Below are 17,414 nucleotides of genomic sequence, written 5' to 3'. Positions count from 1 at the left end.
TCAGAAAGCTTCTTTCTCTTTGTTATCGGAGGATATTTCCTTTGGCCCTATATTATTCAATGGGATCCGAAATATCTGTTCTCAGATTCCACAGAAATAAGGCTAGCAAAGAGATGCACGAAATACAGATGTAACTCTGTGAGATGAATTAACAGAACACTCAGCAGTCTCTCAGAAAGCTTCTTTCCAGATTTCATGTGAGGATATTTCCTTTTTCACCATAGCCCTCTATGGGCTTCCAAATATCACTTTGCCAATTCCACAAGAACTGTCTTAGCGAAAGGCTTCTTGAGGGGAAAGCTGTAACTCTGTGGGATGATTTCACAGAACACAAACAGGTTTCTCAGAAAGCTTCTTTCTCTTTGATATCGGAGGATATTTCCTTTGGCCCTATAGTCTTCAAAGGGATCGGAAATATCTGTTCTCAGATTCCACAGAAATAAGGCTAGCAAAGAGATCCACGAAATACAGATGTAACTCTGTGAGATGAATTAACAGAACACTAAGCAGTTTCTCAGAAAGCTTCTTTCCAGATTTCATGTGAGGATATTTCCTTTTTCACCATAGCCCTCTATGGGCTTCCAAATATCACTTTGCCAATTCCACAAGAACTGTCTTAGCGAAAGGCTTCTTGAGGGGAAAGCTGTAACTCTGTGAGATGATTTCACAGAACACAAAGAAGTTTCTCAGAAAGCTTCTTACTCTTTGTTATCGGAGGATATTTCCTTTGGCCCTATAGTCTTCAAAGGGATCCGAAATATCAGTTCTCAGATTCCACAGAAATAAGGCTAGCAAAGAGATCCACGAAATACAGATGTAACTCTGTGAGATGAATTAACAGAACACTCAGCAGTTTCTCAGAAAGCTTCTTTCCAGATTTCATGTGAGGATATTTCCTTTTTCACCATAGCCCTCTATGGGCTTCCAAATATCACTTTGCCAATTCCACAAGAACTGTCTTAGCGAAAGGCTTCTTGAGGGGAAAGGTGTAACTCTGTGAGATGATTTCACAGAACACAAAGAAGTTTCTCAGAAACCTTCTTTCTCTTTGTTATCGGAGGATATTTCCTTTGGCCCTATAGTCTTCAATGGGATCCGAAATATCTGTTCTCAGATTCCACAGAAATAAGGCTAGCAAAGAGATCCACGAAATACAGATGTAACTCTGTGAGATGAATTAACAGAACACTAAGCAGTTTCTCAGAAAGCTTCTTTCCAGATTTCATCTGAGGATATTTCCTTTTTCACCATAGCCCTCTATGGGCTTCCAAATATCACTTTGCCAATTCCACAAGAACTGTCTTAGCGAAAGGCTTCTTGAGGGGAAAGCTGTAACTCTGTGAGATGATTTCACAGAGCACAAAGAAGTTTCTCAGAAAGCTTCTTTCTCTTTGTTATCGGAGGATATTTCCTTTGGCCCTATAGTCTTCAATGGGATCCGAAATATCTGTTCTCAGATTCCACAGAAATAAGGCTAGCAAAGAGATCCACGAAATACAGATGTAACTCTGTGAGATGAATTAACAGAACACTAAGCAGTTTCTCAGAAAGCTTCTTTCCAGATTTCATCTGAGGATATTTCCTTTTTCACCATAGCCCTCTATGGGCTTCCAAATATCACTTTGCCAATTCCACAAGAACTGTCTTAGCGAAAGGCTTCTTGGGGGAAAGCTGTAACTCTGTGGGATGATTTCACAGAACACAAAGAAGTTTCTCAGAAAGCTTCTTTCTCTTTGTTATCGGAGGATATTTCCTTTGGCCCTATAGTCTTCAATGGGATCCGAAATATCTGTTCTCAGATTCCACAGAAATAAGGCTAGCAAAGAGATCCACGAAATACAGATGTAACTCTGTGAGATGAATTAACAGAACACTAAGCAGTTTCTCAGAAAGCTTCTTTCCAGATTTCATCTGAGGATATTTCCTTTTTCACCATAGCCCTCTAGGGGCTTCCAAATATCACTTTGCCAATTCCACAAGAACTGTCTTAGCGAAAGGCTTCTTGAGGGGAAAGCTGTAACTCTGTGAGATGATTTCGCAGAACACAAAGAAGTTTCTCAGAAAGCTTCTTTCTCTTTGTTATCGGAGGATATTTCCTTTGGCCCTATAGTCTTCAATAGGATCCGAAATATCTGTTCTGAGATTCCACAGAAATAAGGCTAGCAAAGAGATCCACGACATACAGATGTAACTCTGTGAGATGAATTAACAGAACACTCAGAAGTTTCTCAGAAAGCTTCCTTCCAGATTTCATCTGAGGATATTTCCTTTTTCACCATAGCCCTCTATGGGCTTCCAAATATCACTTTGCCAATTCCACAAGAACTGTCTTAGCGAAAGGCTTCTTGAGGGGAAAGCTGTAACTCTGTGAGATGATTTCACAGAACACAAAGAAGTTTCTCAGAAAGCTTCTTTCTCTTTGTTATCGGAGGATATTTCCTTTGGCCCTATAGTCTTCAATGGGATCCGAAATATCTGTTCTCAGATTCCAAAGAAATAAGGCTAGCAAAGAGATCCACGAAATACAGATGTAACTCTGTGAGATGAATTAACAGAACACTAAGCAGTTTCTCAGAAAGCTTCTTTCGAGATTTCATCTGAGGATATTTCCTTTTTCACCATAGCCCTCTATGGGCTTCCAAATATCAATTTGCCAATTCCACAAGAACTGTCTTAGCGAAAGGCTTCTTGAGGGGAAAGCTGTAACTCTGTGAGATGATTTCACAGAACACAAAGAAGTTTCTCAGAAAGCTTCTTTCTCTTTGTTATCGGAGGATATTTCCTTTGGCCCTATAGTCTTCAATGGGATCCGAAATATCTGTTCTCAGATTCCAAAGAAATAAGGCTAGCAAAGAGATCCACGAAATACAGATGTAACTCTGTGAGATGCATTAACAGAACACTAAGCAGTTTCTCAGAAAGCTTCTTTCGAGATTTCATCTGAGGATATTTCCTTTTTCACCATAGCCCTCTATGGGCTTCCAAATATCAATTTGCCAATTCCACAAGAACTGTCTTAGCGAAAGGCTTCTTGAGGGGAAAGCTGTAACTCTGTGAGATGATTTCACAGAACACAAAGAAGTTTCTCAGAAAGCTTCTTTCTCTTTGTTATCGGAGGATATTTCCTTTGGCCCTATAGTCTTCAAAGGGATCCGAAATATCTGTTCTCAGATTCCACAGAAATAAGGCTAGCAAAGAGATGCACGAAATACAGATGTAACTCGTGAGATGAATTAACAGAACACTAAGCAGTTTCTCAGAAAGCTTCTTTCGAGATTTCATCTGAGGATATTTCCTTTTTCACCATAGCCCTCTATGGGCTTCAAAATATCACTTTGCCAATTCCAAAAGAACCGTCTTAGCGAAAGGCTTCTTGAGGGGAAAGCTGTACCTCTGTGGGATGATTTCACAGAACACAAACAAGTTTCTCAGAAAGCTTCTTTCTCTTTGATATCGGAGGATATTTCCTTTGGCCCTATAGTCCTCAAAGGGATCGGAAATATCTGTTCTCAGATTCCACAGAAATAAGGCAAGCAAAGAGATCCACGAAATACTGATGTAACTCTGTGAGATGAATTAACAGAACACTAAGCAGTTTCTCAGAAAGCTTCTTTCCAGATTTCATGTGAGGATATTTCCTTTTTCACCATAGCCCTCTATGGGCTTCCAAATATCACTTTGCCAATTCCACAAGAACTGTCTTAGCGAAAGGCTTCTTGAGGGGAAAGCTGTAACTCTGTGGGATGATTTCACAGAACACAAAGAAGTTTCTCAGAAAGCTTCTTTCTCTTTGTTATCGGAGGATATTTCCTTTGGCCCTATAGTCTTCAAAGGGATCCGAAATATCTGTTCTCTGATTCCACAGAAATAAGGCTAGCAAAGAGATCCACGAAATACAGATGTAACTCTGTGAGATGAATTAATAGAACACTAAGCAGTTTCTCAGAAAGCTTCTTTCCAGATTTCATGTGAGGATATTTCCTTTTTCACCATAGCCCTCTATGGGCTTCCAAATATCACTTTGCCAATTCCACAAGAACTGTCTTAGCGAAAGGCTTCTTGAGGGGAAAGGTGTAACTCTGTGAGATGATTTCACAGAACACAAAGAAGTTTCTCAGAAAGCTTCTTTCTCTTTGTTATCGGAGGATATTTCCTTTGGCCCTATAGTCTTCAAAGGGATCCGAAATATCTGTTCTCAGATTCCACAGAAATAAGGCTAGCAAAGAGATCCACGAAATACAGATGTAACTCTGTGAGATGAATTAACAGAACACTAAGCAGTTTCTCAGAAAGCTTCTTTCCAGATTTCATGTGAGGATATTTCCTTTTTCACCATAGCCCTCTATGGGCTTCCAAATATCACTTTGCCAATTCCACAAGAACTGTCTTAGCGAAAGGCTTCTTGAGGGGAAAGGTGTAACTCTGTGAGATGATTTCACAGAACACAAAGAAGTTTCTCAGAAAGCTTCTTTCTCTTTGTTATCGGAGGATATTTCCTTTGGCCCTATAGTCTTCAATGGGATCCGAAATATCTGTTCTCAGATTCCACAGAAATAAGGCTAGCAAAGAGATCCACGAAATACAGATGTAACTCTGTGAGATGAATTAACAGAACACTAAGCAGTTTCTCAGAAAGCTTCTTTCCAGATTTCATCTGAGGATATTTCCTTTTTCACCATAGCCCTCTAAGGGCTTCCAAATATCACTTTGCCAATTCCACAAGAACTGTCTTAGCGAAAGGCTTCTTGAGGGGAAAGCTGTAACTCTGTGAGATGATTTCACAGAGCACAAAGAAGTTTCTCAGAAAGCTTCTTTCTCTTTGTTATCGGAGGATATTTCCTTTGGCCCTATAGTCTTCAATGGGATCCGAAATATCTGTTCTCAGATTCCACAGAAATAAGGCTAGCAAAGAGATCCACGAAATACAGATGTAACTCTGTGAGATGAATTAACAGAACACTAAGCAGTTTCTTAGAAAGCTTCTTTCCAGATTTCATCTGAGGATATTTCCTTTTTCACCATAGCCCTCTATGGGCTTCCAAATATCACTTTGCCAATTCCACAAGAACTGTCTTAGCGAAAGGCTTCTTGAGGGGAAAGCTGTAACTCTGTGGGATGATTTCACAGAACACAAAGAAGTTTCTCAGAAAGCTTCTTTCTCTTTGTTATCGGAGGATATTTCCTTTGGCCCTATAGTCTTCAAAGGGATCCGAAATATCAGTTCTCAGATTCCACAGAAATAAGGCTAGCAAAGAGATCCACGAAATACAGATGTAACTCTGTGAGATGAATTAACAGAACACTCAGCAGTTTCTCAGAAAGCTTCTTTCCAGATTTCATGTGAGGATATTTCCTTTTTCACCATAGCCCTCTATGGGCTTCCAAATATCACTTTGCCAATTCCACAAGAACTGTCTTAGCGAAAGGCTTCTTGAGGGGAAAGCTGTAACTCTGTGAGATGATTTCACAGAACACAAAGAAGTTTCTCAGAAAGCTTCTTTCTCTTTGTTATCGGAGGATATTTCCTTTGGCCCTATAGTCTTCAATGGGATCCGAAATATCTGTTCTCAGTTTCCACAGAAATAAGGCTAGCAAAGAGATCCACGAAATACAGATGTAACTCTGTGAGATGAATTAACAGAACACTAAGCAGTTTCTCAGAAAGCTTCTTTCCAGATTTCATCTGAGGATATTTCCTTTTTCACCATAGCCCTCTATGGGCTTCCAAATATCACTTTGCCAATTCCACAAGAACTGTCTTAGCGAAAGGCTTCTTGAGGGGAAAGCTGTAACTCTGTGAGATGATTTCACAGAGCACAAAGAAGTTTCTCAGAAAGCTTCTTTCTCTTTGTTATCGGAGGATATTTCCTTTGGCCCTATAGTCTTCAAAGGGATCCGAAATATCAGTTCTCAGATTCCACAGAAATAAGGCTAGCAAAGAGATCCACGAAATACAGATGTAACTCTGTGAGATGAATTAACAGAACACTCAGCAGTTTCTCAGAAAGCTTCTTTCCAGATTTCATGTGAGGATATTTCCTTTTTCACCATAGCCCTCTATGGGCTTCCAAATATCACTTTGCCAATTCCACAAGAACTGTCTTAGCGAAAGGCTTCTTGAGGGGAAAGGTGTAACTCTGTGAGATGATTTCACAGAACACAAAGAAGTTTCTCAGAAAGCTTCTTTCTCTTTGTTATCGGAGGATATTTCCTTTGGCCCTATAGTCTTCAATGGGATCCGAAATATCTGTTCTCAGATTCCACAGAAATAAGGCTAGCAAAGAGATCCACGAAATACAGATGTAACTCTGTGAGATGAATTAACAGAACACTAAGCAGTTTCTCAGAAAGCTTCTTTCCAGATTTCATCTGAGGATATTTCCTTTTTCACCATAGCCCTCTATGGGCTTCCAAATATCACTTTGCCAATTCCACAAGAACTGTCTTAGCGAAAGGCTTCTTGAGGGGAAAGCTGTAACTCTGTGAGATGATTTCACAGAACACAAAGAAGTTTCTCAGAAAGCTTCTTTCTCTTTGTTATAGGAGGATATTTCCTTTGGCCCTATGGTCTTCAATGGGATCCGAAATATCTGTTCTCAGATTCCAAAGAAATAAGGCTGGCAAAGAGATCCACGAAATACAGATGTAACTCTGTGAGGTGAATTAACAGAACACTAAGCAGTTTCTCAGAAAGCTTCTTTCCAGATTTCATGTGAGGATATTTCCTTTTTCACCATAGCCCTCTATGGGCTTCCAAATATCACTTTGCCAATTCCACAAGAACTGTCTTAGCGAAAGGCTTCTTGAGGGGAAAGGTGTAACTCTGTGAGATGATTTCACAGAACACAAAGAAGTTTCTCAGAAAGCTTCTTTCTCTTTGTTATCGGAGGATATTTCCTTTGGCCCTATAGTCTTCAATGGGATCCGAAATATCTGTTCTCAGATTCCACAGAAATAAGGGTAGCAAAGAGATCCACGAAATACAGATGTAACCCTGTGAGATGAATTAACAGAACACTAAGCAGTTTCTCAGAAAGCTTCTTTCCAGATTTCATCTGAGGATATTTCCTTTTTCACCATAGCCCTCTATGGGCTTCCAAATATCACTTTGCCAATTCCACAAAAACTGTCTTAGGGAAAGGCTTCTTGAGGGGAAAGCTGTAACTCTGTGAGATGATTTCACAGAACACAAAGAAGTTTCTCAGAAAGCTTCTTTCTCTTTGTTATCGGAGGATATTTCCTTTGGCCCTATAGTCTTCAATGGGATCCGAAATATCTGTTCTCAGATTCCAAAGAAATAAGGCTAGCATAGAGATCCACGAAATACAGATGTAACTCTGTGAGATGAATTAACAGAACACTAAGCAGTTTCTCAGAAAGCTTCATTCCAGATTTCACCTGAGGATATTTCCTTTTTCACCATAGCCCTCTATGGGCTTCCAAATATCACTTTGCCAATTCCACAAGAACTGTCTTAGCGAAAGGCTTCTTGAGGGGAAAGCTGTAACTCTGTGAGATGATTTCACAGAACACAAAGAAGTTTCTCAGAAAGCTTCTTTCTCTTTGTTATCGGAGGATATTTCCTTTGGCCCTATAGTCTTCAAAGGGATCCGAAATATCTGTTCTCAGATTCCACAGAAATAAGGCTAGCAAAGAGATGCACGAAATACAGATGTAACTCTGTGAGATGAATTAACAGAACACTAAGCAGTTTCTCAGAAAGCTTCTTTCCAGATTTCATCTGAGGATATTTCCTTTTTCACCATAGCCCTCTATGGGCTTCCAAATATCACTTTGCCAATTCCACAAGAACTGTCTTAGCGAAAGGCTTCTTGAGGGGAAAGCTGTAACTCTGTGGGATGATTTCACAGAACACAAACAAGTTTCTCAGAAAGCTTCTTTCTCTTTGATATCGGAGGATATTTCCTTTGGCCCTATAGTCCTCAAAGGGATCGGAAATATCTGTTCTCAGATTCCACAGAAATAAGGCTAGCAAAGAGATCCACGAAATACAGATGTAACTCTGTGAGATGAATTAACAGAACACTAAGCAGTTTCTCAGAAAGCTTCTTTCCAGATTTCATGTGAGGATATTTCCTTTTTCACCATAGCCCTCTATGGGCTTCCAAATATCACTTTGCCAATTCCACAAGAACTGTCTTAGCGAAAGGCTTCTTGAGGGGAAAGCTGTAACTCTGTGGGATGATTTCACAGAACACAAAGAAGTTTCTCAGAAAGCTTCTTTCTCTTTGTTATCGGAAGATATTTCCTTTGGCCCTATAGTCTTCAAAGGGATCCGAAATATCTGTTCTCTGATTCCACAGAAATAAGGCTAGCAAAGAGATCCACGAAATACAGATGTAACTCTGTGAGATGAATTAACAGAACACTAAGCAGTTTCTCAGAAAGCTTCTTTCCAGATTTCATGTGAGGATATTTCCTTTTTCACCATAGCCCTCTATGGGCTTCCAAATATCACTTTGCCAATTCCACAAGAACTGTCTTAGCGAAAGGCTTCTTGAGGGGAAAGGTGTAACTCTGTGAGATGATTTCACAGAACACAAAGAAGTTTCTCAGAAAGCTTCTTTCTCTTTGTTATCGGAGGATATTTCCTTTGGCCCTATAGTCTTCAATGGGATCCGAAATATCTGTTCTCAGATTCCACAGAAATAAGGCTAGCAAAGAGATCCACGAAATACAGATGTAACTCTGTGAGATGAATTAACAGAACACTAAGCAGTTTCTCAGAAAGCTTCTTTCCAGATTTCATCTGAGGATATTTCCTTTTTCACCATAGCCCTCTAAGGGCTTCCAAATATCACTTTGCCAATTCCACAAGAACTGTCTTAGCGAAAGGCTTCTTGAGGGGAAAGCTGTAACTCTGTGAGATGATTTCACAGAGCACAAAGAAGTTTCTCAGAAAGCTTCTTTCTCTTTGTTATCGGAGGATATTTCCTTTGGCCCTATAGTCTTCAATGGGATCCGAAATATCTGTTCTCAGATTCCACAGAAATAAGGCTAGCAAAGAGATCCACGAAATACAGATGTAACTCTGTGAGATGAATTAACAGAACACTAAGCAGTTTCTTAGAAAGCTTCTTTCCAGATTTCATCTGAGGATATTTCCTTTTTCACCATAGCCCTCTATGGGCTTCCAAATATCACTTTGCCAATTCCACAAGAACTGTCTTAGCTTCTTGAGGGGAAAGCTGTAACTCTGTGGGATGATTTCACAGAACACAAAGAAGTTTCTCAGAAAGCTTCTTTCTCTTTGTTATCGGAGGATATTTCCTTTGGCCCTATAGTCTTCAAAGGAATCCGAAATATCTGTTCTCAGATTCCACAGAAATAAGGCTAGCAAAGAGATCCACGAAATACAGATGTAACTCTGTGAGATGAATTAACAGAACACTAAGCAGTTTCTCAGAAAGCTTCTTTCTAGATTTCATGTGAGGATATTTCCTTTTTCACCATAGCCCTCTATGGGCTTCCAAATATCAATTTGCCAATTCCACAAGAACTGTCTTAGCGAAAGGCTTCTTGAGGGGAAAGGTGTAACTCTGTGAGATGATTTCACAGAACACAAAGAAGTTTCTCAGAAAGCTTCTTTCTCTTTGTTATCGGAGGATATTTCCTTTGGCCCTATAGTCTTCAATGGGATCAGAAATATCTGTTCTCAGATTCCACAGAAATAAGGCTAGCAAAGAGATCCACGAAATACAGATGTAACCCTGTGAGATGAATTAACAGAACACTAAGCAGTTTCTCAGAAAGCTTCTTTCCAGATTTCATCTGAGGATATTTCCTTTTTCACCATAGCCCTCTATGGGCTTCCAAATATCACTTTGCCAATTCCACAAAAACTGTCTTAGGGAAAGGCTTCTTGAGGGGAAAGCTGTAACTCTGTGAGATGATTTCACAGAACACAAAGAAGTTTCTCAGAAAGCTTCTTTCTCTTTGTTATCGCAGGATATTTCCTTTGGCACTATTGTCTTCAATGGGATCCGAAATATCTGTTCTCAGATTCCAAAGAAATAAGGCTAGCATAGAGATCCACGAAATACAGATGTAACTCTGTGAGATGAATTAACAGAACACTAAGCAGTTTCTCAGAAAGCTTCTTTCCAGATTTCATCTGTGGATATTTCCTTTTTCACCATAGCCCTCTATGGGCTTCCAAATATCACTTTGCCAATTCCACAAGAACTGTCTTAGCGAAAGGCTTCTTGAGGGGAAAGCTGTAACTCTGTGAGATGATTTCGCAGAACACAAAGAAGTTTCTCAGAAAGCTTCTTTCTCTTTGTTATCGGATGATATTTCCTTTGGCCCTATAGTCTTCAATAGGATCCGAAATATCTGTTCTCAGATTCCAAAGAAATAAGGCTAGCAAAGAGATCCATGAAATACAGATGTAACTCTCTGAGATGAATTAACAGAACACTAAGCAGTTTCTCAGAAAGCTTCTTTCCAGATTTCATCTGAGGATATTTCCTTTTTCACCATAGCCCTCTATGGGCTTCCAAACTATCACTTTGCCAATTCCACAAGAACTGTCTTAGCGAAAGGCTTCTTGAGGGGAAAGCTGTAACTCTGTGAGATGATTTCACAGAACTCAAAGAAGTTTCTCAGAAAGCCTCATTCTCTTTGTTATCGGAGGATATTTACTTTGGCCCTATAGTCTTCAAAGGGATCCGAAATATCTGTTCTCAGATTCCACAGAAATAAGGCTAGCAAAGAGATCCACGAAATACAGATGTAACTCTCTGAGATGAATTAACAGAACACTCAGCAGTTTCTCAGAAAGCTTCTTTCCAGATTTCATCTGAGGATATTTCCTTTTTCACCATAGCCCTCTATGGGCTTCCAAACTATCACTTTGCCAATTCCACAAGAACTGTCTTAGCGAAAGGCTTCTTGAGGGGAAAGCTGTAACTCTGTGAGATGATTTCACAGAACACAAAGAAGTTTCTCAGAGAGCTTCTTTCTCCTTGTTATCGGAGGATATTTCCTTTGGCCCTATAGTCTTCAAAGGGATCCGAAATATCTGTTCTCTGATTCCACAGAAATAAGGCTAGCAAAGAGATCCACGAAATACAGATGTAACTCTGTGGGATGAATTAACAGAACACTTAGCAGTTTCTCAGAAAGCTTCTTTCCAGATTTCATGTGAGGATATTTCCTTTTTCACCATAGCCCTCTATGGGCTTCCAAATATCACTTTGCCAATTCCACAAGAACTGTCTTAGCGAAAGGCTTCTTGAGGGGAAAGGTGTAACTCTGTGAGATGATTTCACAGAACACATAGAAGTTTCTCAGAAAGCTTCTTTCTCTTTGTTATCAGAGGATATTTCCTTTGGCCCTATAGTCTTCAATGGGATCCGAAATATCTGTTCTCAGATTCCACAGAAATAAGGCTAGCAAAGAGATCCCCGAAATACAGATGTAACTCTGTGAGATGAATTAACAGAACACTAAGCAGTTTCTCAGAAAGCTTCTTTCCAGATTTCATCTGAGGATATTTCCTTTTTCACCATAGCCCTCTATGGGCTTCCAAATATCACTTTGCCAATTCCACAAGAACTGTCTTAGCGACAGGCTTCTTGAGGGGAAAGCTGTAACTCTGTGGGATGATTTCACAGAACACAAAGAAGTTTCTCAGAAAGCTTCTTTCTCTTTGTTATCGGAGGATATTTCCTTTGGCCCTATAGTCTTCAAAGGGATCCGAAGTATCTGTTCTCAGATTCCACAGAAATAAGGCTAGCAAAGAGATCCACGAAATACAGATGTAACTCTGTGAGATGAATTAACAGAACACTAAGCAGTTTCTCAGAAAGCTTCTTTCCAGATTTCATGTGAGGATATTTCCTTTTTCACCATAGCCCTCTATGGGCTTCCAAATATCACTTTGCCAATTCCACAAGAACTGTCTTAGCGAAAGGCTTCTTGAGGGGAAAGCTGTAACTCTGTGAGATGATTTCACAGAACTCAAAGAAGTTTCTCAGAAAGCTTCTTTCTCTTTGTTATCGGAGGATATTTCCTTTGGCCCTATAGTCTTCAATGGGATCCGAAATATCTGTTCTCAGATTCCACAGAAATAAGGCTAGCAAAGAGATCCACGAAATACAGATGTAACTCTGTGAGATGAATTAACAGAACACTAAGCAGTTTCTCAGAAAGCTTCTTTCCAGATTTCATCTGAGGATATTTCCTTTTTCACCATAGCCCTCTATGGGCTTCCAAATATCACTTTGCCAATTCCACAAGAACTGTCTTAGCGAAAGGCTTCTTGAGGGGAAAGCTGTAACTCTGTGAGATGATTTCGCAGAACACAAAGAAGTTTCTCAGAAAGCTTCTTTCTCTTTGTTATCGGATGATATTTCCTTTGGCCCTATAGTCTTCAATAGGATCCGAAATATCTGTTCTCAGATTCCAAAGAAATAAGGCTAGCAAAGAGATCCATGAAATACAGATGTAACTCTCTGAGATGAATTAACAGAACACTCAGCAGTTTCTCAGAAAGCTTCTTTCCAGATTTCATCTGAGGATATTTCCTTTTTCACCATAGCCCTCTATGGGCTTCCAAACTATCACTTTGCCAATTCCACAAGAACTGTCTTAGCGAAAGGCTTCTTGAGGGGAAAGCTGTAACTCTGTGAGATGATTTCACAGAACACCAAGAAGTTTCTCAGAAAGCTTCTTTCTCTTTGTTATCGGAGGATATTTCCTTTGGCCCTATAGTCTTCAATGGGATCCGAAATATCTGTTCTCAGATTCCACAGAAATAAGGCTAGCAAAGAGATCCAGGAAATACAGATGTAACTCTGTGAGATGAATTAACAGAACACTCAGCAGTTTCTCAGAAAGCTTCTTTCCAGATTTCATCTGAGGATATTTCCTTTTTCACCATAGCCCTCTATGGGCTTCCAAACTATCACTTTGCCAATTCCACAAGAACTGTCTTAGCGAAAGGCTTCTTGAGGGGAAAGCTGTAACTCTGTGAGATGATTTCACAGAACACAAAGAAGTTTCTCAGAAAGCTTCTTTCTCTTTGTTATCGGAGGATATTTCCTTCGGCCCTATAGTCTTCAAAGTGATCCGAAATATCAGTTCTCAGATTCCACAGAAATAAGGCTAGCAAAGAGATCCACGAAATACAGATGTAACTCTGTGAGATGAATTAACAGAACACTCAGCAGTTTCTCAGAAAGCTTCTTTCCAGATTTCATGTGAGGATATTTCCTTTTTCACCATAGCCCTCTATGGGCTTCCAAATATCACTTTGCCAATTCCACAAGAACTGTCTTAGTGAAAGGCTTCTTGAGGGGAAAGGTGTAACTCTGTGAGATGATTTCACAGAACACAAAGAAGTTTCTCAGAAAGCTTCTTTCTCTTTGTTATCGGAGGATATTTCCTTTGGCCCTATAGTCTTCAATGGGATCCGAAATATCTGTTCTCAGATTCCACAGAAATAAGGCTAGCAAAGAGATCCACGAAATACAGATGTAACTCTGTGAGATGAATTAACAGAACACTAAGCAGTTTCTCAGAAATCTTCTTTCCAGATTTCATGTGAGGATATTTCCTTTTTCACCATAGCCCTCTATGGGCTTCCAAATATCACTTTGCCAATTCCACAAGAACTGTCTTAGCGAAATGCTTCTTGAGGGGAAAGCTGTAACTCTGTGAGATGATTTCACAGAACACAAAGAAGTTTCTCAGAAAGCTTCTTTCTCTTTGTTATCGGAGGATATTTCCTTTGGCCCTATAGTCTTCAAAGGGATCCGAAATATCAGTTCTCAGATTCCACAGAAATAAGGCTAGCAAAGAGATCCACGAAATACAGATGTAACTCTGTGAGATGAATTAACAGAACACTCAGCAGTTTCTCAGAAAGCTTCTTTCCAGATTTCATGTGAGGATATTTCCTTTTTCACCATAGCCCTCTATGGGCTTCCAAATATCACTTTGCCAATTCCACAAGAACTGTCTTAGCGAAAGGCTTCTTGAGGGGAAAGGTGTAACTCTGTGAGATGATTTCACAGAACACAAAGAAGTTTCTCAGAAAGCTTCTTTCTCTTTGTTATCGGAGGATATTTCCTTTGGCCCTATAGTCTTCAATGGGATCCGAAATATCTGTTCTCAGATTCCAAAGAAATAAGGCTAGCAAAGAGATCCACGAAATACAGATGTAACTCTGTGAGATGAATTAACAGAACACTCAGCAGTTTCTCAGAAAGCTTCTTTCCAGATTTCATCTGAGGATATTTCCTTTTTCACCATAGCCCTCTATGGGCTTCCAAATATCACTTTGCCAATTCCACAAGAACTGTCTTAGCGAAAGGCTTCTTGAGGGGAAAGCTGTAACTCTGTGAGATGATTTCGCAGAACACAAAGAAGTTTCTCAGAAAGCTTCTTTCTCTTTGTTATCGGATGATATTTCCGTTGGCCCTATAGTCTTCAATAGGATCCGAAATATCTGTTCTCAGATTCCAAAGAAATAAGGCTAGCAAAGAGATCCATGAAATACAGATGTAACTCTCTGAGATGAATTAACAGAACACTCAGCAGTTTCTCAGAAAGCTTCTTTCCAGATTTCATCTGAGGATATTTCCTTTTTCACCATAGCCCTCTATGGGCTTCCAAATATCACTTTGTCAATTCCACAAGAACTGTCTTAGCGAAAGGCTTCTTGAGGGGAAAGCTGTAACTCTGTGAGATGATTTCACAGAACACAAAGAAGTTTCTCAGAAAGCTTCTTTCTCTTTGTTATCGGAGGATATTTCCTTTGGCCCTATAGTCTTCAATGGGATCCGAAATATCTGTTCTCAGATTCCACAGAAATAAGGCTAGCAAAGAGATCCACGAAATACAGATGTAACTCTGTGAGATGAATTAACAGAACACTAAGCAGTTTCTCAGAAAGCTTCTTTCCAGATTTCATCTGAGGATATTTCCTTTTTCACCATAGCCCTCTATGGGCTTCCAAATATCACTTTGCCAATTCCACAAGAACTGTCTTAGCGAAAGGCTTCTTGAGGGGAAAGCTGTAACGCTGTGAGATGATTTCACAGAGCACAAAGAAGTTTCTCAGAAAGCTTCTTTCTCTTTCTTATCGGAGGATATTTCCTTTGGACCTATAGTCTTCAAAGGGATCCGAAATATCTGTTCTCTGATTCCACAGAAATAAGGCTAGCTAAGAGATCCACGAAATACAGATGTAACTCTGTGAGATGAATTAACAGAACACTAAGCAGTTTCTCAGAAAGCTTCTTTCCAGATTTCATCTGAGGATATTTCCTTTTTCACCATAGCCCTCTATGGGCTTCCAAATATCACTTTGCTAATTCCACAGGAACTGTCTTAGCGAAAGGCTTCTTGAGGGGAAAGCTGTAACTCTGTGAGATGATTTCACAGAGCACAAAGAAGTTTCTCAGAAAGCTTCTTTCTCTTTGTTATCGGAGGATATTTCCTTTGGCCCTATAGTCTTCAATGGGATCCGAAATATCTGTTCTCAGATTCCACAAAAATAAGGCTAGCAAAGAGATCCACGAAATACAGATGTAACTCTGTGAGATGAATTAACAGAACACTCAGCAGTTTCTCAGAAATCTTCTTTCCAGATTTCATGTGAGGATATTTCCTTTTTCACCATAGCCCTCTATGGGCTTCCAAATATCACTTTGCCAATTCCACAAGAACTGTCTTAGCGAAAGGCTTCTTGAGGGGAAAGGTGTAACTCTGTGAGATGATTTCACAGAACACAAAGAAGTTTCTCAGAAAGCTTCTTTCTCTTTGTTATCGGAGGATATTTCCTTTGGCCCTATAGTCTTCAAAGGGATCCGAAATATCTGTTCTCAGATTCCAAAGAAATAAGGCTAGCAAAGAGATCCACGAAATACAGATGTAACTCTGTGAGATGAATTAACAGAACACTAAGCAGTTTCTCAGAAAGCTTCTTTCCAGATTTCATCTGAGGATATTTCCTTTTTCACCATAGCCCTCTATGGGCTTCCAAATATCACTTTGCCAATTCCACAAGAACTGTCTTAGCGAAAGGCTTCTTGAGGGGAAAGCTGTAACTCTGTGAGTTGATTTCGCAGAACACAAAGAAGTTTCTCAGAAAGCTTCTTTCTCTTTGTTATCGGATGATATTTCCTTTTGACCTATAGTCTTCAATAGGATCCGAAATATCTGTTCTCAGATTCCAAAGAAATAAGGCTAGCAAAGAGATCCATGAAATACAGATGTAACTCTCTGAGATGAATTAACAGAACACTCAGCAGTTTCTCAGAAAGCTTCTTTCCAGATTTCATCTGAGGATATTTCCTTTTTCACCATAGCCCTCTATGGGCTTCCAAACTATCACTTTGCCAATTCCAGAAGAACTGTCTTAGCGAAAGGCTTCTTGAGGGGATAGCTGTAACTCTGTGTGATGATTTCACAGAACACAAAGAAGTTTCTCAGAAAGCTTCTTTCTCTTTGTTATCGGAGGATATTTCCTTTGGCCCTATAGTCTTCAATGGGATCCGAAATATCTGTTCTCAGATTCCACAGAAATAAGGCTAGCAAAGAGATCCACGAAATACAGATGTACCTCTCTGAGATGAATTAACAGAACACTCAGCAGTTTCTCAGAAAGCTTCTTTCCAGATTACATCTGAGGATATTTCCTTTTTCACCATAGCCCTCTATGGGCTTCCAAACTATCACTTTGCCAATCCCACAAGAACTGTCTTAGCGAAAGGCTTCTTGAGGGGAAAGCTGTAACTCTGTGAGATGATTTCACAGAACACAAAGAAGTTTCTCAGAAAGCTTCTTTCTCTTTGTTATCGGAGGATATTTCCTTTGGCCCTATAGTCTTCAAAGGGATCCGAAATATCAGTTCTCAGATTCCACAGAAATAAGGCTAGCAAAGAGATCCACGAAATACAGATGTAACTCTGTGAGATGAATTAACACAACACTCAGCAGTTTCTCAGAAAGCTTCTTTCCAGATTTCATGTGAGGATATTTCCTTTTTCACCATAGCCCTCTATGGGCTTCCAAATATCACTTTGCCAATTCCACAAGAACTGTCTTAGCGAAAGGCTTCTTGACGGGAAAGGTGTAACTCTGAGAGATGATTTCACAGAACACAAAGAAGTTTCTCAGAAAGCTTCTTTCTCTTTGTTATCGGAGGATATTTCCTTTGGCCCTATAGTCTTCAATGGGATCCGAAATATCTGTTCTCAGATTCCACAGAAATAAGGCTAGCAAAGAGATCCACGAAATACAGATGTAACTCTGTGAGATGAATTAACAGAACACTAAGCAGTTTCTCAGAAAGCTTCTTTCCAGATTTCATCTGAGGATATTTCCTTTTTCACCATAGCCCTCTATGGGCTTCCAAATATCACTTTGCCAATTCCACAAGA

Source organism: Macaca fascicularis, chromosome 15, assembly GCF_037993035.2.
Source record: "Macaca fascicularis isolate 582-1 chromosome 15, T2T-MFA8v1.1".
Lineage (NCBI taxonomy): Eukaryota > Metazoa > Chordata > Mammalia > Primates > Cercopithecidae > Macaca > Macaca fascicularis.
The sequence above is the reverse complement of the archived record's forward strand: the minus strand, read 5'-3'. Positions refer to the sequence as shown.